This window comes from Microcebus murinus, chromosome 3 (assembly GCF_040939455.1).
Source record: "Microcebus murinus isolate Inina chromosome 3, M.murinus_Inina_mat1.0, whole genome shotgun sequence".
Taxonomy (NCBI): domain Eukaryota; kingdom Metazoa; phylum Chordata; class Mammalia; order Primates; family Cheirogaleidae; genus Microcebus; species Microcebus murinus.
The window spans coordinates 76,806,457-76,832,711 of NC_134106.1; the positions used below are offsets into that span (position 1 = coordinate 76,806,457).

The window sequence follows — 26,255 nt, forward strand, 5'->3', positions numbered from 1 at the left end:
ATCCCCTGTGCTCTGCGTTGTGACCTCCCACACTCCATGGACAGGCAGCATCTACGTCTCCACCCCATTGTCATTCCTCCACAGTATCTTACTCATCAATGCACTTGCTTCTTGTCTGTCTCTTCCTGTTAGATGAGGGCAGGGCCTACACCTGTGTTCATCTCCACATGCCCCATGCCTAAAAAAAGTGGCTGGTGCATAGAAGAATTAGAATGAATGAATGAATGAATGAATGAAGAGAATCCAAAGCAAATCTGAATAATACACAGCTAAAAGGATGCTATGTTCTGAGTGCCTGTGTCCCCACAAGGTTCACACATTGAGACTTAATCCCCCAATGTGACAGTATCAAGCAGTGGAGATTTTGAGAGACAATTATATCATGAGGGGGAGCACCTCCTGAATGGGATTAGCACCCTTATAAAAGAAGCCTGAGCAAGCTTGTGAGGACACAGCCACAGGGTGTCATCTTTGAGGCGAAGACTGAGCCCTCACCAGACATCAGATCTGCTGGCACCACAATCTTGGACTTCCCAGCCTCCAGAACTATAATAAATTTTTATTATTTGTGCATTACCCAGTCTAAGGTACTTTGTTATAGCAGCTCAAATGGACTAAGACAGAGGGAAACTGATAACAAGTCCCAAGATGGGCTGGCAGCATCAAGAACACACACGTTGAATTTGACAATGGGTGAGGCATTGGGATCAAGGACTTGGAGGCTGGTTTAGGGATGCATTAGGAGCACATGCTTGAACCTTCACCATCCTGGAGGGTTAGTGTTCCATCCTAAGGACCCACTTCAGTGCATCCCACCATGTGCAGGAACTACCCAGGTGTGAAAAGATAAAAAGGTGACCTAGTGGAGATCTTGACCTAAGGAAGCACACAGTCTAGGAGGGAGAAGAGCCTGGCAGATAAATAAATACGAGGCACAGAGTCTGCTCAGAGGAGGGGGAATTAAGTAGGTGTGGGGAGGGGCAAGGCAGGGAACATGCCACAAGTAACGGGAAGGGAAGTGGATGCCCATCACAGGGACAGAGATGGTAGAGGCAGGGCAGCAGGAAAGAACATGACATGTTGAGACCAGAGGCAAGAATAGGGCACAGAAAAGGGAAGGCTAGAGCGAGCTGGACACTTCTGCAAGGCCAACTACAAGAAACAGTTTCCTAAAGTCATCGAGAAGTTTCAGCAACAGTCTTGCACGGCTGCAGTGCCTGCAGACAGTGGAATGGCAAGCAGAGGGTCTCTGAAACCCAGCCAAGGACATTTCTTCAGCAGGCATTGAGTGTCTTTCTCTTCGGAAATGTATATGGGTCGGGACTCACCCAACAAGTAATTAGACTCTTGGAGGAGGAAAAACTTTCTTGTTTGTTTTTTTTCCCTCTTGGGCAACTTAACAAGGTAGAGAGCGATAATGATACCCCTTGCCCACTTCACAAACAAGGTGGGAAGAATGAAGTCTGCAAAACACAATAAGATTCCACTCGCAAGAGAGAACTGTTTACCAGAGCCTTTGGGGGACTGTGCACGTACGTGCACGCATCTGTGGGTGGGTGGATGAACTTTTCTGGGAGGAAAAGACAACTGACCCAGAGCGAGGCCCTGGGAGGCCCAGCTAAGCTGGACCCTCTTGCTGGGAGCCCCCAAAGGGGGCTGTGTCCGGCCATCCCTCTCGAGCCTCCCCGCAGCCCACACACGTGCATTTTTGCTGTGAAACCCCTCGATGGGTGGTAGTGCTGACCCCACCAGCCCCAAGCCTGGAGCCTGGCATCGTCCCCTCTCTCCCCACAGCATGACCACAGCATGACCCAGGCTGAGGTATCAGGAGCAGTGTCCGAGGAGGGGCCCCGGAGGTCTCAGGACAAATCAGTCCCCATCAACAGCCCTGACAGTTGGTTACGTGACGACAGGAAAATACCACTCCAAAACCCATAATTAACACTGCCTATAAGTAGGCCACGCGCTCAGCTTTTCCTGAGCGCTGTTTGTCCCAAATGAGGGATTTCTGGAGAGCTGACACAGAGGAAAACTCAGACACGAAGCTGCCAGGCTCCAGCTCGCTAACTCAGTTCCTTCATGCACAGAACAGGCGTTTTAGGTGATTCCCAGGGGGGCCCCAGGGAACCGTGCCTTTTATAATGCCAGCGCTAACAGAGCTGCACCCGGGCTCTGTGCAGAGGCTGTGAGTCTGGAGGCATCCCTTTAGGACTTTCTCCTGGGACGGAACTGATGCTTCCAGGGATAGGCAGGGGAAGAAAATGGCAAGCCTAAAATAAAAGTGACTTTTCCATCTGGGCTCTGGAAGAAGCTGTTAATCCCCCACTGTCCTCCTGACACCGTTTACATGGAATGGGAAAACTGTGCACATCCCAAGAACCTCCTTGGTGCCCGAGTGCCAGTCCCCACAGCCCTAAGGCCTGGCTCCGGACCCCTCCCTGGACCTTCACCTTCCCCCTGTTCTCATCTTATGTCTCAGGGGCATGACAGCAGGGGACAGGGGTCCCAGGCTGCAGCCTCTGTTCTTATTCTCCCCCAACACAATCAAACAGTTGGGGATGGGGGGCTGCACCAGGAGCACCTGCTGCCTGGGTCCGGGTTCTCTGACCCTGCAGTGACACAGCAGGAGGGGAGGTTCCCATCAGCCCTATTGGGGGACTGGTTCCTAAAGGAAAGCAAGGTACCCGCCAGACTGAACCCCGATCCTAACTGGAGTGCAGGGCTCGCAATGTTTACGGGAGGCCTAAAATTTGATCATTTTGTATCCTCCCAACTCTAATTACTTAACTTCCCTCACCACCTTTGTACTTAAGTTTAGACTTGTTTCAATATCGCTCGCTTTAGTCAATTAGCTTTAGCTTTAGTCATTTAAACTGTTTATTCACTCAGCAAATGTTAATCGAACATCAGGCACTTTTCTAAAATCTGAGGACCCAGCAGTGAGCACAGTAGACAGAAGTCCTGCTCTCCTGGCGGATGGTCTGGTGGGGGGACCACACAACGCAAATAAACGAACATGCAGATCTTGAACTCCTGAGCTCAAGGGATCCTTGAGCCACGGCCTCCCAGAGTGCCAGGATTACAGGCATGAGCCATCGGTGCCCAGCCTAAGTATATGAACATACAACATGACAATCATATAAAATGACACCGAGTGGCAAAAATGGCTTGGAGGAAGGGTTGTCGGGGGACGTTGGAGCGCCCCCAAGCAACTCAGGGGACGACGTTGCAGACAGAAGGAAGAGCCTCATGGAGACCTGAGGCCAGGGTGTGTTTCCTTGTTTTAGGTTGAGTGAAGAGCCTGAGGAGCTGGAAGGACACAAGGCTAGGAGTGGGATGAAGATGGAGAGGCAGAGTGGGGGCGAGTGGGGGCAAGTGAAGGGCAGACAAGGCAGGCCTTGTAGCCAGGGGCACGGCCAAAATCCTGTGTCACGTGGTATTTTAAAAATGTGCACATTCTGTCACCCCAACTGCAGCCTAAGCACAGGACACAGGCTGAGGTCTCCCTTAGACTGACGCTGCCTCTCCCCACAGAGAACCACGTGCCCAAGAGACCTTGATAAATTCTTGCCACTTGCTGTTCTTGGCCTCTCCCCCAACACTGGCTTTTTTCCAGAGCTGTACCCACTTGCTTTTGGAACCCTCTTTTGGTTTCTTCTCCATTCTGCAACCAGCTCCATGGGCATGTTCATTTCCCCTCTTCTCCCAGCTCTCCCCTAGCCTGAGGCCCCTCCTTTGGTGTCCCCGACAACCTCCCTGCCTTGCTGTAACCCGCCCTGCACACACGCACCCCCAACACCAACTCTGCAGGCCCCTGGCCTGTTTACTCATGGAGTGTGTGTGCAGGGTAGGTGGTGCTGTCCCCAAGCCACCTCTCCTCTCTCCTGCCCTCTGTAACTCACACTGCCTGGTATCACCTAACACCGCCGAGCATTTGAGGCCCCTGGTGTGCAGGACAGAGTTGCATTGTGCCAAACCACAGAACCACTCAAATCTGCTAGAATTAGGTTCAGCTGCAAAGAACAAAACCCAATTGAAAAACAAAAACAACAAAAGCCCCTCCTGGGCTTCAATAAGCTAGAATTTTATTCTCTGATTAAAAAGAAGTCTAGAGGTGAGCAGATCACAGCTGGTACAGAGACCTCACTACCCGTGTAGGCTCTCAGGTGCCTGTTTTCCTGGTCTGCCATCCTCCACATGTGCCTCTCATGCTCAAGGCTACCTCATGATCCAGGATGGCTGCTGGAGGCCCAGCTATTATGTTTCAACTACAGGCAATCACTTTCTCATGTTGCCACCTAAGTATGTATTCTTGGGTTGTTTTTAAAGATGCAGGGCTCCCTCAGTGTGACTCAGGAAGGTAGTAGCAAACCACCCTCCCAAGTGTAACATGTGTGTTTATAGAAGCATCATTTGTAACTGTCAAAAACTGGAAGCAACCAAGATGGCCTTCAACAAGTGAACAGATAAGGTACGGTGCATCCATAGAATGGAATATTATTCAGCAATAAAAATGAAATGAGCTATTGAACCATAAAAAGACATAGAAAAACCCTAAGTGCTTATTGCTGAGTGGAAGATGTCAATGTGAAAAGACTATGTACTGTATGATTCCAGCTATATGACATTCTGGAAAAGGCAAGACTAGAGAGACAGTAAAAATACCAGTGGTTGCCAGGGACTAGAGGCTAGGGGGAGAATAGAAGGGGTGAGCAGGTGAAACATAGTGCATTTTTAGGGAATGAAACCCTTCTGTATGCTAGAGTAATGATGGACACATCCATGCATTTATTAAAACCCACAGAACTGTACAACACAACCCTAATTTAAACAATGGACTTCAATGAATATTGTATCACTACTGGCTCATCAATTGTAACAAATGTACACACGAATGCAAGATGTAAGTAAAGGGCGATATCAGCGGCTGGGAGCAGAGAAGGGAGGACATGGGAACTCTTTGTACTTACTGATCAATTTTTCTGTAGCCTAAAACTGTTCTGAAAAATGAAGGCTGGTAAAAATATGACAAAAGCACTCTGAAAGAAAGAAAGAAACAGAAGGAGAGGTCTCCACACACAGCACCGTGGGCAGCACAGAGGACCCTGCAGTGTAAGGGGTGGTGGTGTGTGCTCCCTGGTTCTCAGACTTCAATGCACATTTTGGAATCACTTAGGGAGCTTCAAAAATTACTGCCACCTGTGCCCCAGTCCCAGCAATTGCGGTTTAATTAGTTTGGGGTGTGGCCTGGGCTTTGGAATTTTTTAAAATTCCCAAGTGATTCTAATATGCAGCCAAGTTTGGGTTCCACTGAGCTAATGAAAGCCACGGCCCTCATTCCGGAACAGCACCAGGGTCACCCTCACATAGGCAGATGATAAGGGGGTGCAGGTGGGCAGGACCAGTGGACACGAGCCCTGGCTCACCCTCACGCTCAAAACTCTTGGCCTTGCAGCTGACACCAACTGCCCGTGGCCCAGTAGCCCGGGGGTTCTCAGCTCCATTTGCTTGCTGAAGTCACAGGGGAGGTTTCAAAACACCCATGCTCAGACTGCACCTCCAACTGATCTCAGAAGGCAGGACCTGGGCATCAGTACTTTTTAAAGCTCAGCTACAGTTGAAAATTGCCACGTCTGAGGCTGAGTCCTGGTGGAGCCACAGACACCCTCTGATCAGGGTGTAAAAGTCAAACATTAAGAAGTTCTCTCCAAATTCAAATCATTTACATTTATTTTGTCCCTTTAAAAATTTATTTTAAAAAGCAGGTTGAGAGTCTTGAGCTAAAGAGGCGTGCTAGGCCTCTGTGATTGCCTGGCCACTCTCTCCTCCTCCGAGAGGTTCGTGTATTTAGCCAAAGTCTTCATAAACCTGGAGTGTCTCAGCCCCAGCTACATGTTAGAATCACCTGGGAGCTTTAAAAAATCCTGGTGACAGGTACTATCCTAAGTGCAGTATAGGAATGAACTCACCTGAGCCTCGCCAGCACCTGATGGAGCAGCACCACTGCATCCCGCTGTGCAGGTGGCGGATGCAGTGGCGGGGACAAGGTCCAAACACTCCACAAGGCAGGGAGATGGTGGAGATGCCGCTGAGCTGGGGTAAACCATTCGTGCCTGTCCCCACAGGGCAGTACCCTCGTCCTGACCCTGGAGGATCAGATTGCATATCACAGTTTGGCTGACCACACAGGATTAGAACAGCCGTCTGGAGAAGATGCTGATGACCACTGCAGGTAATGCGGGTGTTCCTCAAGACTCGTCTACTCATTCAATAAAAACTACCTTCGTCCCACTGTGTACCTGGCTCATGTAGCTGCCAGGAACCCAAGAGATGACTAAAACTAAAAACAAAACAAATACATGGTCCCCACAATCTGGAGCTCAGAGCCTACCAGGGGAGACAATATTAATGTACCATCAACTAAGACTAAAGCCACAAAGAGTGGAAGAGGGACCTGAGCGTAGAAGGAAGGGGGTCTGGACCTGGAGGCAGGGCAGGCCTTCCTGTGCAGCTAATGCCAGAGGAGCCGAGTAACTGAGAGGAAGAGATGGAGGTAAGGAGGCAGTCAGGGGCCTGCTGGGGGAGAGAGGAGAGCATCCCAGGTGGAGAGACTGGCACATGCAAAGGCCCTGTGGCAGGAGGGAAGATGGAAGAAAATGAGGGCAGTAAGGCTGGAGTGCAGAGAATGAGATCAAACGAGCTGGGTGGGGTTGGCTACCCATGCAGGAGGTGGCGTGCGTCACGCAAACAGTGTGAAGCTCGGGCGAGCATTCTTTATGTTTTCCAGGCCCCTGATTATTTGCAATGAGGAAAATAATAGTATCTACTTGTTGGGTAGTTGTGGCAATTAAATGAGATAGGCCAAGCCCTGGGCTTGGTGCCTGGCACAAATTAAGCTCTCTAGACATGTTAGCTATTATTTTTAGTTAAATTACTTTTATTATCATATCCAACAATAATATATTTTAAAAACAAGGATCAATTATGCAGTTGAATTACTGTTATTATCTAATTCTAATTGGAGACTTTGAAGGAGCCATGCCAGGCAAATGATGGCTCCGAGGGAGCTGGGCCATGGGGCCTCCTGGGTGGTCCTCCGTGTTTTCCTGCCTGTTTGGGTCTACACATTCTCACAGCACCAGTGTGGGGACTGAGTGCAGCTGGGGTGGCAGGTCTGGATCCCAGCCCGCTTTCCCGGGCCTGGGGACAATGGGACCAGCCCTGTGGAATTAAGGAGTGAAGGGCACCCTGCACACGAACAGTGTTGGGCCCAAGGCCCAGTCACAAAAGTGCCCCACGTATGTGGGCAGCTGCCAGGGCCACCACAGGAGTTGTGATCCGCTGATGACAGGGTTGTGGAGCCCCAGCAGGCAGCTGTCCACAAGTGGCACCTCCACTATGGCGAGCTCCAGGAGGTTCTGATTGGCTCACTTCCTGCCACCCACCGGGAGAGGCAGATCAGGTGAAGTGAGGACACCTCCTAATAAGATAGCAAAGAGCCAGATGTGTCAACCAGATGGACAGCCTCAAAGACTTTTGACTGCTTAAAAACCATCTGAGAAAACAAAAAGAAAAAAAAGCCAATCATCTGAGAATAAGTTGCAATAGAAATGGCCAAAATAGAACTACAGAAATTAGGAGGTGTAGATGGTACTTAGAACATTTGCGTTACTCAGTCCCTTCAGTTTATCTAATAATCTCTGATTCATACAGAAATAGATTTTTGTTTTGATAATAGCTATCACTTTTTGAGTGGCCACTATGCACCAGGGGTTTCGCATACATTATTACCTTTAACCCTTAAAGCAATCCTGACGACACAGTGCTGGCAGCTCAGGTGAGAACTTGTCAGTCCAAGCTCCACCTGTGCCCTCGCACTACTCCACGCCACTTGAGGGTTTTGCCCGAGGGATTGACTGTAGGGCATCCTGTCTCCACTCCAGCCACCACACCCTACATTGCCCCCAGTCATGCATCCTCATGTTCCCATCCATGTCTCAGAATTTACAATGAGGAGTCAGCCTAGAGCTCCAATCAAAGATTGCTTTGGCTGATCCCTAAACCTTTTTTTTTGATGGTGCATACGCATCATTTAAAAATGTTTAATTTGGGCTGGGCATGGTGGCTCACGCCTGTAATCCTAGCACTTTGGGAGGCCGAGGTGGGCGGATTGCTCAAGGTCAGGAGTTCGAAACCAGCCTGAGCGAGACCCCGTCTCTACCAAAAATAGAAAGAAATTAATTGACCAACTAAAAATATATATATACAAAAAATTAGCCGGGCATGGTGGTGCATGCCTGTAGTCCCAGCTACTCGGGAGGCTGAGGCAGTAGGATCGCTGAGCCCCGGAGATTGAGGTTGCTGTGAGCCAGGCTGACGCCACGGCACTCACTCTAGCCTGAGCAACAAAGTGAGACTCTGTCTCAAAAAAAAAAAAAAAAAATGTTTAATTTATACCTCCAACAAATATACATTTGTAAACTATATAAATGTAATATGATACTAACATGCTATATATACATTATAACTTATACTCAAAAAAGAATTTAAAAAAAGGTGAGCTACTGTGGTCTTGGTTTTCACCTTAAGAAACTGGAGAAAAAAGGGCCAAGTAAGCAGAAGAAAGGAAACAATAAAGATAACACAAATCAATAAACCAAAAACAGGAAGACAATAAAGAAAGTCAATGAAATCAAAAGCTGGTTCTTTGAGAAGATCAATAAAGTTGATAGACTTTGAACCTGATTGATCAGAAAGAAGAAAAAAACACAAATGACCAATATCAGAACAAAAAAAAGATCATCATTACTGACCCAACAAACATTAAAAGGATAATAAACAAATACTATGAACAAATCTAGGCCAATAAATTTGACAGATGAAATGAACACAAACTAGCATAGCCTACCCAGGAAGAAACAGATAATATAAATAGCCTTAAATCTATTAAAGAAATCAGATTTATAGTTAAAAACTTTTCCACATAGAAGACTAAGAGCCCATATGACTTCACTGGCTGATTTTACCAAACATTTAAGGAAAAAATAATACTACTTCTACACAAACTGTCAGAAAACTGAAGAGGAAAGAATACTTCCCAACATGTCTATGAAGCCAGCATTATTATGAAAACACAATTAGAAAGAGAACACTATAGACTAATAGCTTCATTAACATAAATGCAAAAGATCTTAACAAAAATTTACCAAATTGAATACATAAAAAATTAATACACACGACCAACTGGAATTTATTCCAGAATGCAAGAATGAATGGACATTCAAAAATCAATGTAATTTACCATACTGAGAGACTAAAAAAGGAAAACCATTTGATTATCTCAAAAATCCAACATCCAGGCCAGGCACAGTGGCTCACACCATAATCCTAGCACTTTGGGAGGCTGAAGAGGGAGGATTGCTTGAGGTCAGGAATTCAGGACTAGCCTGAGCAATGTAGTGAGACCCAGTCTCTACAAAAAATAGAAAAATTAGCCAGGCATGGTGGCACAGGCTTGGCGTTCCAGCTACTCAGGAGGCTGAGGCAGGAGGATCACTTGAGGTCAGAAGTTTGAGGCTGCAGTGAGCTATGATCATGCCACTGCCCTCATGCCTGGGCAACAAAGTGAGACCTTATTTAAAAAAAAATCCAACATCCATTTCTGATAAAAATTCTCAGCAAAGTAGGAGTTTATTAAGGTTATATTATAGGATAAAAGGTCAATATACAAAAATCAGTTATATTTCAATATACTAGCAACGAACAATCTAAAAATGAAATTAAGAAAACAATTCCACTTATAATACATCAAAAAGAATAAAATGGCCAGGTGAGGTGGCTCATACTTGTAATCCTACCACTTTGGGAAGCTGAGGTGTGAGGATTGCTTGAAGCCAGGAGTTAGAGACCAGCCTAGGCAACATAGCAGACCCTATCTCTATAAAAAAATTTAAAAATTATCCAGGTGTGGTGGTGCACACCTGTAATCCTACCTACTTGAGAGGTTGAGGCAGGAGGATCATTTGAGCTCAGGAGTTCAAGGCTGTGGTGAGCTGATGGTGCCACTGCCCTCATGCCTGGGTAACAGAGCAAGACTCTGTCACACACACACACAAAAAAGAATAAAATATTTGGGCATAAATTTAGCAAAAGAATTATGAGAGTTGTACACTGAAATGTTGAAAGAAACTAAAGAAGATCTAAATAAATGAAAAGATATCCCATGTTCGTGGATTAGAAAGTGAATATTGTTAATATGGGTAACATGTTAATTTTGCTTCAAATTGATCAATAGATTCAATGCAATACCAATAAAAACTCTAGCAGGATTTTTTTTTTTTGGTAGAAAACCACAAGCTCATTCTAAAATTTATATGAAAATGCAAAGGTTCAAAAGGAGCCAAAACAATTTTGAAGAAGAAGAACAAAGTTAAAGGACTTAAACTATCTGATTTCAACATTCACAAACAGAGACACTTACAATGAAGACAGTGGGGTAAGCTTAGACATATAAATCAAGGAAATAGAATGGAGTCCAGAAATAGACCCCCATACACATGATCAACTGATTTTTGATAAAGGTGCTGATTCAGTGGGGAAAGAATAATCTTTTCAACAAATGGTGCTGGAACAAGTGGATAGCCATATGTAAAAAAATTGACCTTACCTAATATCAGAAACAAAAATTAACCCAAAATGGATCACAGACTTAAATGTAAGAGCTAAAATTATAAAACTAGAAGAAAATAGGGAAAGACCTCAATGACCCATTTCACAAATATTCCTTAAATATGATACAGAAAGCACAAACTATAAAATATCAATATATTGGACTTTATTAAAGTATAAAAACTTTTGTTTTTCAAAAGATAATGTCATTCTAATGAAAAGAGAAGCCACATATTGGGAGAGAATACTGGCAAAACATGTATCTAATAAAGGATTGTAACTAGATTATATAAAGAATTCTTACAATTCAATAAGAAGACAAACAACCCAGTAAGAACATGGGCAAAACAACAGAATAGACACTTTGCCAAGGAAAATAATACAGATGGCAGATAAGTCCACAAGAAGATTACCAGTCTTTAAGTAAATGTAAAATAAAACCCAAATGAGCTACCACCTATTAAAAAGACGGAGCATAACAAGTGCTGGCAAGGATATGGAGCACTGGAAGTCTTATACAATGTTGGTGGAAAATAATACAACCACTTTGGAAACATTTAGCAATTTCTTAAAGGCGTAAACATACATTTACTGTATGACCTAGCCATTCCACTCCTAGACATTTACCCAATAGGAATGAAAACAAATGTCCAAAGACTCGTATAAGAATATTCACAGCAGCTTCATTTTAAATAGCCTCAAAACTGGAAACAACCAAAATGTCTGTCAACAAGTGAGTGGATAAACAAACCATGTTACATCCACACAATGAAATACTACTCAGCAATGAAAAGAAATAAACTACGGACACATGCAATGACATGGATAAATTTTAAGACAATTATGCTATGTGAAAGAAGGCAGACCAACAACAACAAAAAAGAGTACATACATATGATCCCATTTATATAAAATTCTAGAAAATACAGACTAATCTAAAAGTGAAAGAAAGTAGGTCAGTAGTTTCCTACAGACAAGAGTGGGGGGAGAGATTAATTATGAAGAGGCACAAGGAAACTTTTGGGGGCAATGGATACATTTATTAGCTTGATTGTGGTAAGGTTTTATGGGTTTATACATATGCTGTACAAGTACAAATGCATACAAATTAATAGATGTCAATTGTACCTCAATAAAGCTGTTTTTAAAGGAAGGATGAGCTATCATATTAACCACTTCAGTACGATGCTCACGGGCCGCGAAACCTTGCCCACAGCCGGCACTCATAGTCCACACGATAGCTTGTGCTGTGCATTGACAACGAATCCATTTTGCTCTTGTGATGAGGAAAGCTTTAAAGCACTGAAAGCTTGTTTGACTTTACAGGCAGCTTTAGGAAAATGACTATAATAACTCCTACTAAGGACTTGTTAAAAGGTCACAGATTCATAGTAACTTATTAGTGGAACATACACACTGCAACTGCAGAGCTAAAAGCTGTAAAAGTAAAAGCTTTTGGCTGTCGGCTAAAGTTGACGCTCAGCTGTGCGCATTCATCTATGGCTATCGACTATAGTCGACGCTCGTACTGAAGTGGTTAATATAAATGTTAAGGTTTTCTTTCTGCACCCCAGTGGCTATCCCACCTCCGAGACCCCCACTTAATGAGCCTTGTGCAGGCTGTGGCCTCTCCAGAGACCCACAAGAGAGAATTGGGACATTTCTAGAAGAATAACTCTCCACGGGAGGTAATTTCAGATTAATACTGATATGGGAAAAGAAATACAGTATAGATACATATATGACCATAAAAATATATATAAATTGTGGATTGTGCATTAATTGTGTTCCTGGAAATAATCACAAGAAACTGTTACTAAGGAGTACTTAGGGGGAAGAAGTAGTTGTGGGAGGGGCTGATGAGGGAGGCTTTCAGTTTTTATTCTGCACCTTACTCTAGGATTTGAATTTGCTAAACCTGGTACATAGAGTACTTTAAAAAATTATAATAGGGGTTACTTGGGTGGTGAGATTATTGGCCATCTTATTTTTGTTTTATTCTTTTTATAAGAAGCAACTTTACTGTTAGAGGCAAGGACCCTCAAAGACCCTCAACTCCCCTATGACTCGTCCTACGCACGGACTTCGCCCTGGAAAATTCCAGCTATAGCTCCGAGAAGAATGCATTCCATGACGTGCTGACCACGGGATGCTCCAGGGAGTGCTGACTGCAATTGTTCCCAACCACCTGCCAGGTTGGAGATGAGTAACCAGTCAAAAACAGGATACTGATAAGACGCTGATTGGGGCTGATTAACCCAGACCCAAGCCTCATCGTCGCCCCACTCTATTTTTTGTTTCTACTTCCTTGTTTCTGTATGCTTATAAAACCTACTAAGAATCTAAGTAAAGCAGACCTTGACAACCATTTGCTTGGTCTCGTTCCTTTCTCTTGCCCATCTCTTTCAGGCAAGGTCCCCCTTGACCCCTGCGAGTAACAGAAGGTCCCGTGGGTCGGGACAAGTGGCGCCCAACGTGGGGCCCGAGGTACGGACCTTTGTCGGATGACGCTGCGTTCTTCGGCCGAAGGAAACCCTACAGAGACCCTCGTTCTGCCGCTCACAGAGTCGACGGTCTGGTGAGTAAATTTTTACATTGTCATCCCATTGAGATGGGCCATTCATTGTCTAAAGAGGCCGTTTTTATTAAGGATCTCAAGGCCTCGCTCAGAGAGAGAGGAATGAGAGTTAAGAAAAAGGATCTAGTAAAGTTTTTTGTGTTCATTGATCGTGCTTGTCCTTGGTTTATTGTTAGTGGACCTGAGATTCACCCACGCAAATGGCAGAAGGTAGGCAGAGAGTTAAACAATTTACTTCTGAATCAAGGCCCAGATGCCGTCCCTGTATATGTTTTCTCGTACTGGGGGACTAATCAGAGATATTGTTGAAGGGGCAGATTCAGACCCCAATAAGAAGCAGCTACTCTCCGTAGCGGAATTTTGCCTCCGACCCGTGTCACGGTCTGCTTCGAGAACGTCGTTAGAGGCGGCCAAAGGGTCAACTTCCCCTAATAATCCTGAGGGACCAACATGCCCTTCCCCTTGCCCCTTGGTTTGTATTAATATGCCCCCTCAGGACCCCTCGGCTGAGCTCCAGACATCTAGGGACGAGCCCCCGATTAGTAAGCCAGACACCAAGACCCTCTATCCTCCCTTACCCGAAGGTACAGCCCCTCATGCATTTAATTACCTGGTATTCAAGAAACAACCCCTCCAAGAGTCCCTCGACCCCGCAGAAGAGGCAACCCTCAAAAAGGAAGCGGCCCGATATCACAATCCCGAATGGCCTCCTCCTTACGCACCCCAAATTTGCGCACCTTCGTTAATGCCTCCCCTTACTTTTGCGTGCCCTTACTTCTGCGTGCCAAAGAAGACTTAAGTCAAAGGGTTATGCAATTAAAGGATGTCTTACAACTTCAAAAAGAGTTTGCCCAGCTTTCCAAAGACTTGTCCTCCCTCCAAGATACACTTAAAGATTTGGTCTTCATTAGCCACCCACATCATGAGACCGCCCAGTCATACGCCACCTTAAATAAAAAATCCTTAAAGTCCTCCCATAAAGCCCTAGCATTCCCGGTAGTTACCAGCTCTAATAGGCAAGGAGACCTTGCCGCCCCTTCTTCTAGCCAGTCCCCGCCCCAAGATTCAGATAATGAGGATACAGAAGAGAGAGAAAGGGAAAGTGAAGGTGATGACCCCCCGGAGGAGGCAGTCCCGGGGGCCCACTGCAGAGCCCACTGAGTTCCGCAGACTAAAACTTAAGACTTTAAAAGAATTAAATTCTGCTATTAGGACGTATGGGCCCAATGCACCCTTTACCTATTCCCTCCTAGAGGCAGCCTCAGGGGGCGGCTACCTGCTCCCCGGAGAATGGGTCAAACTAGCACAGGCGGTCCTTTCTCGCGGGAAGTTCCTCTCTTGGAAGGCCGACTTTCTCGACCGCTGTCATACCACGGCTGCTAATAATTTAAAAAACCCCAATTCTGCATCTTGGACCCTTGAAAAACTTAGCGGACAAGGAAAGTTTGCCACTGAACAGCGCCAAAGGGGACTCCCGATCGGGCTTTTGTCTCAGACCGCCGCAGCCGCCTTTGGCGCCTAGCGAGCACTTCCCTCTACGGGATCTGTCCTTACTCCCCTGACAAAAATCACCCAGGGAGCTCAAGAGGGTTTTAGTGAATTTGTGGGCAGGCTTTTAGAGTCTGCTGAACGAGCCCTCGGACACGAAGATGAGAATAATAGGCTCATTAAACAATTGGCCTATGAAAATGCCAACAGCACCTGTAGGGCCATCCTCAGGGGCAAACTCAAAAATAAAGACCTTAATGACATGATTAGAATGTGTAATGATGTTGACCCCTTCGCCCATAAGGTATCGCAGGCCGTGCAGCTTGTGGTTGGGGCCACCATCCAAGGGACCGCGGCACAGAGGGACTGCTTTAAATGCGATCAGCCAGGGCACTTTGCGAGACAGTGTCCTTTAGCCACCTCCTCTGCTGCCCCTAACCTCAGTGGACCACCAGGCAGGCCAACTCGGCCCCCCTCCCTCTGTCCTCGCTGCAAGAGGGGATACCATTGGGCTAGTGAATGCCGCTCTAAGACCGATGCCCTTAGAAATCCCTTGCCCCCCCTTTCGGGAAACAGCCTGAGGGGCCAGCCCCGGGCCCCTCGCCCTATTCAATTTCAGTCGGCCTCGGGGAACAGCCGACAAGAGGATCCCCAGCCCCTAGACTCCTCCGAGCAATCACAGGGAGCGCAGGAGTGGACTTGTGTGCCTCCTCCGACACAATATTAAGACCTGAGGATGGTGTTCAAATTTTGCCCACTGGCTCCTTTGGACCCCCCCCCCCCCCCCCCCGCTAACATGTTCTTTTTTATTCTGGGCTGAGCCTCCTCCACTCTTGCAGGGCTCATAGTCCACCCCTCCATAGTAGATAGTGACTTCACCGGGGAAATTAACATCTTAGCCAGTGCGCTTACAGGCCCTGTGTATGTCTCTAAGGGACAGCGCTTAGCTCAGGCATTACCCTTGCCCCTTAATACATCCTTCCCAGCCATCGCCTCTAACTGAGGTGCTTCCTGCCCTGGCTCTTCTGATCTCTATTGGGTCCAAGCTATCACCAAAGAATGGCCCACCCTGCGGCTAAAATTAGATGGTAAACTTTTTGAAGGCCTTCTTGATTCAGGCGCCGATTCCACGGTTATTGCCCAAGATGCCTGGCCCGATTCATGGCCACTGCAGCCCTCCCTTACGCACTTACAAGGTATAGGACAGTCTAGAGATACTCTCCAGAGCTCAAAAACTTTGACATGGGAAGACTCTGAGGGAAACAGAGGTACTACTCAACCCTTTGTAGTCCCAAACCTACCTGTTAACTTATGGGGGCGTGATATCCTTGCACAAATGAATGTCATTATGTGTAGCCCCAATGAAGTTGTAGCCAGCCAAATGCTTAAACAGGGATTCCTCCCATGACAGGGTTTAGGCAAAGAGGGTCAGGGACTAAGAGCACCCCTAACCACCATCCCTAAGTCAGACAGATCAGGACTAGGGTTCAAAGACCATTTTTCGTAAGGGCCATTAATCCCCCTGCACTTCAGGCAGATAAAATCACTTGGAAGAGTGACTCACCTGTCTGGATCGATCAGTGGCCCCTCCCATCTAACAAGCTAGCCGCAGCTATAGCGTTAGTGCAGGAACAATTAGCTGCCGGACACATAGAGCCCTCTACTTCACCATGGAACACCCCTATTTTCGTCATCCAAAACAGGACTGGCAAGTGGCGGCTGCTACAAGACTTACGGGCTGTTAACCAAACAATGGTTCCCATGGGGGCACTCCAGCTTGGTTTGCCTTCGCCCATAGCCATCCCCAAAGGCTACTATAAAATAGTCATTGACCTGAAAGACTGCTTCTTCTCCATACCATTGCACCCAGATGACTGCTAACGCTTCGCTTTCAGTCTCCCGGTAGTAAACTGTATAGGACCCTCTCCGCGCTTTCAATGGCGAGTATTGCCTCAAGGCATGGCCAACAGCCCTACCCTTTGCCAAAAATATGTAGCTCAGACAATTGATTCTTTTAGAATTCAACATCCTCAGCTATATATAATTCATTATATGGATGACATTCTTTTTGCCGGAGCCAACGAGGCAACCTTACTTCAAGTTACCATGCAGGTTGTCTCGGCCTTACAGGTTCGAGGCCTCCGCTTGTCCCCCGAAAAGATTCAGGTCTGCCCCCCTCCTCTGCAGAACTAATTCTCACCTTAGTCAACGCCTCTGTCAGGACCATCCGAGAGGCCAATAATTCAGAATATCAAGAGTGTTGGGTATGCTACTCCCCCCGGCCTCCCTTCTATGAGGGCGTTGCTACATTTGGTAAACTATTATTTACTAACGACACCAGCAAACTCAGATGGGGCCTGGAGACCCATGATGGCCTGACACTCAGCCAAGTCACAGGCCTAGGCCTTTGCCTTCTTAGCCCAAGAATGCTTCCCCCCCGCACCCTTAGAAAAAATATGTAATCAGTCAATTACTGTCGACTCCACCTTTCAGTATATTCAGGCATCTAACACCTCTTATTTTGCTTGTTCTTCCGGTCTTACCCCGTATGTAGTCACTGCAACGTTTCTTGAGCATAGAAAATATTGTGTGTTAGTCATGCTTTTCCCCAGACTCACTGTACATCCTGCTGACGAACTGCTCAAATTTTGGGAGCGCGGCACCACAATGCCCCGGGAAAAAAAGGAGCCCATCACGGCCATAACACTCGCAGTTGTTCTAGGCCTTGGTGCCACAGGGGCTGGAACAGGCATAGCCTCTCTAGTCACCTCCAACCAGCAATACCTGCAGCTCTTTGCTGCCATCGATAACGATCTCCGAGAGCTACAGCAGGGCCTAAAATATCTCAAAGAATCCCTTGCTTCACTTTCTGAGGTAGTGTTGCAAAATAGAAGAGGTCTAGACGTAGTGTTCCTCCAAGAGGGAGGTTTGTGCGCAGCACTTAAAGAGGAATGTTGCTTTTACGCAGACAAAACAGGTCTGGTAGAAGATAGCATTGAGAGAGTTAGACAGAGCCCAGAAGATAGAAAAAAACAGAGAAAACAAAGTGAGGCAAGGTATCAAAATTGATTTTCTACATCCCCCACATTGCTTCCCAGTGTCTTAGGGCCGCTTGTAGGCTTTCTGTTGCTCCTCACCTTTGGGCCTTGGGCTTTCAAAAAACTAACTAATTTTGTCAAGTCACAGGTAGACGCAGCCACACAAAAATTGGTCTCCGTGTTTTACCAACGGCTAGAACAAAGAGGCTCCAGAGAAGACCTCCGTGGAGAGTCTCCCAATACACCCACTGAAGGTCTAAATTTCTCAGACCTTGCCTCAGACACGGAACGCAGTTGGTTCCAAAGGCTGTGGAGACGCCCATGACGGGATTATCGCGATGCCGTGTACCAGATGCACACCCCGCCAGCAGTGAGGTAACTCCATGATGGGAATATTGTAGGTCCATGCCCGGGGGCACACTTCATAATCAGAAGTGCCGGAGCAGGATGCCACCTACATAGCCTAAGACAGAGGCCTCACCTTCACATTAATCCCCAGATCTTATATTAGGGGTGCTGGTCGCGGAAGCACATCGAGTAGCCTAAGACAGGCTCTCCACCAACTTATATAAACCTCCCTCATATTAATAAAGAGAGGGGGAGATGTTAGAGGCAAGGACCCTCAAAGACCCTCAACTCCCCTATGACTCGTCCTATGCACGGACTTCACCCTGGAAAATTCCAGCTATAGCTCCGAGAAGAATGCATTCCATGACGTGCTGACCACGGGATGCTCCAGGGAGTGCTGACTGCAATTGTTCCCAACCACCTGCCAGGTTGAAGATGAGTAACCAGTCAAAAACAGGATACTGATAAGACGCTGATTGGGGCTGATTAACCCAGACCCAAGCCTCATTGTCACCCCACTCTATTTTTTGTTTCTACTTCCTTGTTTCTGTATGCTTATAAAACCTACTAAGAATCTAAGTAAAGCAGACCTTGACAACCATTTGCTTGGTCTCGTTCCTTTCTCTTGCCCATCTCTTTCAGGCAAGGTTCCCCCTTGACCCCTGCGAGTAACAGAAGGTCCCGCGGGTCGGGACACTTTACGAATGTTATCTGGGAAAGAAGGAAGGTGGGAGGAAGAAAGGAAGGAAGAAAGAGAAGGAGGAAAACAATGCAAGCAAGCAAAAAGAAAGTGGCCAGCGGGGCCCGGTGGCTCACTCCTGTAATCCTACCACTCTGGGAGGCTGAGGTGGGAGGACTGCTTGAGGTCAGGAGTTCAAGACCAGCCTGAGCAAGAGGGAGACCCTGTCTCTACTAAAAAACTGGAAAAAATTAGCCAAGCAACTAAAAACAGAAACAAAAATTAGCTGGGTGTGATGGCAAGCACCTATAGTCCCAGCTACTCGGGAGGCTGACACAGCAGGATTGCTTGAGCCCAGGAGTCTGAGGTTGCTCTGAGTTAGGCTGATGTCATGGCACTCTAGCCTGGGCAGAGCAAGACTTTGTCCAAAAAACAAAAAAAGTGACCCACAAAATGGGGGCCTGTGTAAGAGAGCCCCAAAGCCCCAGTGTCTATGATACCAAAGCTCCAAGAACAAAGGGAAAAGCGTGGTGACCAAGCGATGAAGAAGAAAGGGTCCAAAGACCCTGCTCATGAAAATGAAACTTATTTTGTTCTTAGAGCTGAACATCTCGCCCACTTTCAAAATATCCAAAGAATGTACTGGCCAGGGTCATTCTATTTTATTATATCCCCCTCCTCCTACACAAATATTACAGAAGCTGATAGAGAATGGAATGAGTAGGTAAAAATGAACAACATTGTCTTGGAAGCTAATGGGAAATAACCTACGCATGCTTTGCTCCTTTTCTAAAGTGTTTTAATCTTGCTGATGGCGCTCCTTTTCTTGAGGCACTGCTTCGAGACTGGTACTGGGTTAATGGCCAGTCCTACACTGGCTCAGCCAAAACATTTTTGTTAAAGAAACATGAGGTCATTTCTCTCAAGCAATTAGTTGCACAAGAATATGTTTGCTTTCAAAACCAAATTCTACCACACACACACACACACACAAACTATTAGAGCTAATAAATGGGTATAGCAAGATTGTAGGATACAAGGTCAATATACAAAAATCTGTTGTATTTCTATACACTAGCAATGAACAATCCGAAAAGGAAATTAAGAAAACAATTCCATTTATAAGAGCATCAAAAAGAATTAAATATTTATGAATAAATTTAACAAAAGAGGTATAAGACACATATACTGAAAACTGTAACACATTGTTGAAAGAAATTAAAGAAGATCTAAATAAATGGAAAGATATCCCATGTTCATGGATTGGAAGACTTATTATTATTAAGATGGCAATACTATCCAAAGCTATATATAGAATCAAAACAATCACTCTCAAAATCCCCATTGCCATTTTTGCAGAAATTGACAAGCTGATCCTAAAATTCATACGGAAATGCAAGGAACCCAGAATAGCCAAAATAATTTTTAAGAGTATAATACTTGGAAGACTCACACTTCTCAATTTTAAAACTTACTATAAGCTACAGTAATCAAGAATTTATACACAGCAGAAGGCGAGGAAAAAAGAAAAAAAAAAAAAAAAAAAAAAAGAATTTAGAGTACTGGAGTAATGATTGACAATAGAATAAAATTGAGAGACCAGAAATAAGCCCTTACATTTATGGTCAATTGATTTTCAATAAAGATATCAAGACAATTCAATGGGAAAAGAACAGTCTTTTCAACAAACAGTGCTGGGACAACTGATATCCATATATAAAAGAATGAAGTTGGATTCCTATTTCACATCATATACAAAAATAAACTCAAAATAGATCAAAGACCTAAATTTATGAGCTGAATTATAAAACTCTTAGAAGAAAACGTACATGAAAATTTTCATGACCTTAGATTAGGCAATGGTGTCTTTAGGTGTAACACCAAAGGCACAGGCCACAAAGGAAAAAAATAAAGTGGATTTCATCAAAATTAAAAACTTTTATGCATTAAACGACACTATCAAGAGAGTAAAAAGACAACCCACAGAATGAGAGAAAATATTTGCCCACATCACATAACTAGTAAGGGTCTAGTACCAAGAATGTATAAAGAACTCCTGCAACTCAACAAAAAAAAAGACAAACAATCCAATTGAAAAGTGAAGAAACATCCTTTGGTAAATGAAAACATTAACCCACGTGAAAGAACAAATTGTGTTTTAGAAAGAAATTGTAAAATCCTCAAATCTTTAATTGGTGATCAATCTGTTACTCCTTCCAAACACAGAAAAACTTTGCCTACAGCAAAGAGAAAGGGAATACAAACCTTACATTTTGAAGTGGGCCACAGAATTGTGGATGATACACTAAGGAAGAAAACCAATAAGCAATCATTAGAAAACAGATCTGGGAATACATTCTATAATTTTTCACAGAATTTTTCTAGCCTGACCAAAAAATTTTGCCTTGATAAAACTGCTATTCAAGAAATGAACACTAAAACTGGAAAATTTGAAAGAATGTTTTCTACAGTAAAACCAAGGAACACATACAAATCCAGTGACTCAACTGTCAAATATTACCCAAAGCATTTTAAAAATATGCGTGAACTAAGTAATGTAACACCATTGGATGGTTTGTTAAACTTGTCAGGTGAAAAATGCCTCACAAATCATCACTTACCCAGCAATGTTTGGGTAACAAGAAGCAAATAACCAAGTTCCAGGATCATTGAAGAAATTATTATCCAATTAGTAATGTCCTAATGGATGGCATCAGAAAGCAAGGCATAGAAATTGGAGTTACAAATCAGCAGTGATCTATTCAAGAACAATGAATATTTTTGGTACATAATAGGACAAAATTAGGAAATAATTGACAACAAGAGGAACAAGTTCATGACTTTCTATTATCTCAATTTGTTAATCAGTCATCAGCATTTCTACAGAAAGTCTGATTTGGGACCAAGAATGTCATAGACTGCCTCTGGAAATTTGCTGTTGGAAGTCAAATAACATCAATAACCTTGTTATTTAACTGAATATCAAATAAGACAAATGTAACATTAATTTAGTGAATGTGAAATTAATCATATATTGGCAATTCAGATAATCATGGAATTAGCAATTTATGCAATTAAAAAGGCTTTGTAATAAAAAAAAGTGAGGAAAGTATTTGACTAGACATTTTCTCAGAGAAAATATAAAAATGGTCAATAAGAACATGAAAAGATGCTCAACAAGCCTAGTCATCAGGGAAATGCAAACCACAATGAGATATTACTTCACACCCTAGGATGACTACTATCAAAAAGATAGACAACAACAAATGTTTGTAAAGATGTGGAAAAATTTGAACCCTCATATATTGCTAATGGAAATGTAAAATGATGTAGCCACTTCAGAAAACAGTTTGGCAGGCCAGGGGCCTGGCTCACGCCTGTAATCCTAGCACTCTGGGAGGCTGAGGTGGGAGGATTACTCAAGGTCAGAAGTTCAAGACCAGCCTGAGCAAGAGTAAGATCCTATCTCTACTAAAAATAGAAAGAAATTAGCTGGACAACTAAAAATATATAGTAAAAATTAGCTGGGCATGGTGGTGTGTACCTGTAGTCCCAGCTACTTGGGAAGCTGAGGCAGAAGGATTGCTTGAGCCCAGGAGTTTGAGGCTGCTATGAGCTAGGCTGACCCCACGGCACTCTAGCCCGGGTAACAGAGTGAGACTCTGTCTCAAAAGAAAAAAAAAAAAAGAAAACGGTTTGGCAGTTCCAAAAGGTTAAACATAGAGCTACCATCTGACCCAGTAATTCTACTCTTAAGTATATTAATATTGGGTAATTAATATATACTCAAGAGAATTGAAAACATATGGCCACATGAACACTTGTATGTAAATGTTCATAACAGTATTATTCATAATGGTCAAAAGATAGAAACAATCTAAGTGTGCACCAATTGATGAACAGATAAATAAAAAGAAATGATGACTGATATATGCTATAACATACATGAACCCTTGAAAATACTGCTAAGAAAAGAAGCCATAAAAAAAGGTCATATAGTATATGATTCCATTTATATGAAATGTCCAGAATAGGCAAATCCATAGAGACAGAAAGTAGATTAATGATTGCCAGGGGTTGGGAGAAGGAAGAATGGGGAGTGACTGCTGTCAGGCAAGAGATTTCTTTTTGGTGATGAAAATGTTCCAGAATTAGACAGTGGTAATGGTTGAACAACTGTAAATATACTAAAAAACACTGAATCATACACTTTAGAAGGGTGAACTGTATGGTATGTGACTTATATATTTAAAAAACCAACAATTTCATCCTGACCTTGCCAAATATTAATAAAGCTTCACTGTGCCTGCAATGCCCCCTCCCTCTCCCGCCCCGTCCTCCAAGATCTGGCCCCAAATTTTTCAGTTTCATCTCCTACTCTTCCTACTTTAAGGAAGCCCCCCTTTTCCTCGTCTGTTCCCACTGTTCTTTGCTTCCCTTACATCTCTGCACACCCAAATCCTATTCCCAAGGCTGCAAATCAGTGGTCTATAGTTGAATAATGTCTGCCAGATGGGTTCATGGTGGTTTTTTAAATTGTCATTGTTAACTGAATTAGTTATCAAGAGGAGATTTCAAGTAAATATTCATATTCTGGCTGTGGCAGATTCTGCTGGCTGCCTATCCAAGAGCCCTTATCCCCTTCTTCTCTGCTAAGGGAACTCTGGTTTTGTTCTGGTGTCAGCTCAGGAGGTGAGTCCACCCCAGCAAAAAAGCCATGTCATTCCCCTCACCTTTGCAGAGGCTGGCCTACGGGTGGCTACTTGAGCAGTCAGAGCTCTGAGCTGCAGGCAACAGTAGCTCTGGCTACTTCAGCAGAAAACAGGTTTATTATATGCCGGAAGACAGTCTACTACATAGCCAAGTAAGCTTAGGCTCCAGGGTCCCTCACTTGCATGAGCCCCTGTGAGTGTTCTAAGGGTGGGTAGGGAAGCCAGGTTGCAATCAGCAAGGATTACTATAAGCACATTTCTGGAAACTATCCCAGAGAGATATGGCAGAAAGAGACTTCAACCTCTAAAGGTCTAGCATTTGGTATAATTTCTTTACTCATGCTAAATAGATGTTCACGTTCATATTGAATTTTCCATGTAATGAATTAGATGCCCCAGGCTGGGAGAGGTGGCTCATACCTGTAATCCTAGCACTCTGGGAGGCCAAGGCGGGCGGATTGCTCAAGGTCAGGAGTTCGAAACCAGCCTGAGCAAGAGCGAGACCCCGTCTCTACTATAAATAGAAAGAAATTAATTGGCCAACTAATATATATAGAAAAAATTAGCCGGGCATGGTGGCACATGCCTGTAGTCCCAGCTACTTGGGAGGCTGAGACAGAAGGATCGCTTGAGCCCAGGAGTTTGAGGTTGCTGTGAGCTAAGCTGATGCCACGACACTCACTCTAGCCTGGGCAACAAAGTGAGACTCTGTCTCAAAAAAAAAAAAAAAAAAAAAAAAAAAATTAGATGCCCCATATGTTAGAATTACAGATAAGGATTTTAAAGCAGCTATTGTAAAGAAAATAAGCTCATAATGAACAAACAGGAAATCCAGTAGAGAACTAGAAACTATAAAAATATTAAAGAACTAAATGGAAATTCCAAAACTAAAAATTCAAATATCTAAAAAGAGGCTGGAAAAGCAAGTCTCCTGGGTTCTACCTTAAAGGGGTAGGATTCATGAGGCTGGAAATTTTCCAGGTATAGCCAGGGTGTTCAAAAGGCACTGAGCAGACAGAAAACTTGGCAAGTATCCTCTAAAGCCTGTGACCCAATTGTGTCTAATGAAACAAAATGGAAATAATGTCCTGATAAAAAGAGAGGAAAGTATGAGTGGTGATGACCTCTTATGCCCCATCCTTTCCCTTCTGCCTTGAACACTGTTGTCTCACGAGAACATGATGTCTGGAGCTATGGCAGCCATTTTGCAATCTTGAGGGAAAGTATTGAGAAGGGCAGACACAGAATCCAGAGCCCTGATACTGTAGATCTGCTGAACATATCACAGAATCACCTACCTCTGGATTTCTTGTCATGTGTGATAACAAACTGCTCTTAATTAGGGATTTGTTACTAATAGTCAAAATATATCCTAATTGAAATGTGGCTTCTCTTGAAAATGGAATGATCTGGCAATACTGGACCTGCATTTACCTATACCAAAACTGGTGCAGACAGCCCCTTCAGACAAGGCAGGAGCTCTTATCTCTGAGCTCCCTTGGTCCCTACAGGCAACTGAGTTTGCAATGCCTGCCCTATATATCTTTCCTGAGATGGCTCAACTGCCCTCTCTTCTACAAAGCACTTTCTGATTCCTGCCTCCCCACACCCCAGCCCCACCAAGCTAGAAGTAATTTACTCTCTCCTTTGCCTCCTTTCTCTCTCCTACTGTACTTGCGTATTTCCTTCCCTCCTCCCTGGCTATTAGCCTTCTGAGGACAGGGACTATGCCTTGTCCATCCCTGTATCTTCTCCCTTTGCTATCTAGCGAGGTGCCTGAATACTGAATGCATCTTTCTTTTTTTTTTTTTTTTGAGACAGAGTTTCACTGTTGCCCAAGCTAGACTCCCGTGGCATCAGCCTAGCTCACAACAACCTCAAACTCCTGGGCTCAAGCAATCCTTCTACCTCAGCCTCCCAAGTAGCTGGGACTACAGGCATGTGCCATCATGCCCGGCTAATTTTCTCTATATATTTTTAGTTGGCTAATTAATTTCTTTCTATTTTTAGTAGAGATGGGATCTCGCTCTTGCTCAGGCTAGTTTTGAACTTCTGACCTTGAGCAATCCACCCGCCTCGATCTCCCAGAGTGCTAGGATTACAGGTGTGAGCCACCGCGCCCGGCCTCAATACATCTTTCTTGAATAAATAAATACTCCCTGCAATGAAGAGCGGCAATGTTCCAGAACATCCCTTCCTCACCAAGAACTTTGCACAGGTGTGTGTGCTGTTTCTCAAGAATATAATTCCCCATCACACCCTCATACCAATGTACCCTGGGCTGCTCAGCCCTCAGCCCCAGTCACCGGAGCATGCCGGAAACAGCCAATGCTCTGAAGTCCAGGTCCCAGGCCCTGTCCTGGGCCCCTCTGCCCTCCCTTTACTCAGGAAGTGGGTTGGGATAAAGACGATTGCATAAGACCCTTCCTACATACTCTGGAAAGAGCTATCAGTCACCACAAAGTCCAGAAAAGACAGAAATTTACATGCACACAAATCTCCCATTTTACATATGAGAAAGGACCGGCCACTTGAAAACACACACACGCAATCATGGATACAGAAAGGAAGGGAGTCAGCCTTCTGCCCCGAGCTCTGTACCTTAGAGCCCTGCAGTCCTCTCAGACACACTCAGAGCACTCAGGTTGTCAGTGAAGCCTGAGGAGCATGACTTCCTTTTGCATCAATCCTGGATCTAATCTACACTTAGAAATGAACTGGTAGTTGATTTTAGTTCTAGCTTT

At 44.6% G+C, this 26,255-nt stretch overlaps 1 protein-coding gene across 4 annotated transcripts in view; it reads right to left on the bottom strand.

Moving 5' to 3' along the window:
• The window catches only part of FAM178B (family with sequence similarity 178 member B), a 105,695-nt gene that overhangs the window by 43,623 nt on the left and 35,817 nt on the right, over nucleotides 1–26,255 (bottom strand). The gene's annotated exons all lie outside the window — the stretch shown is intronic.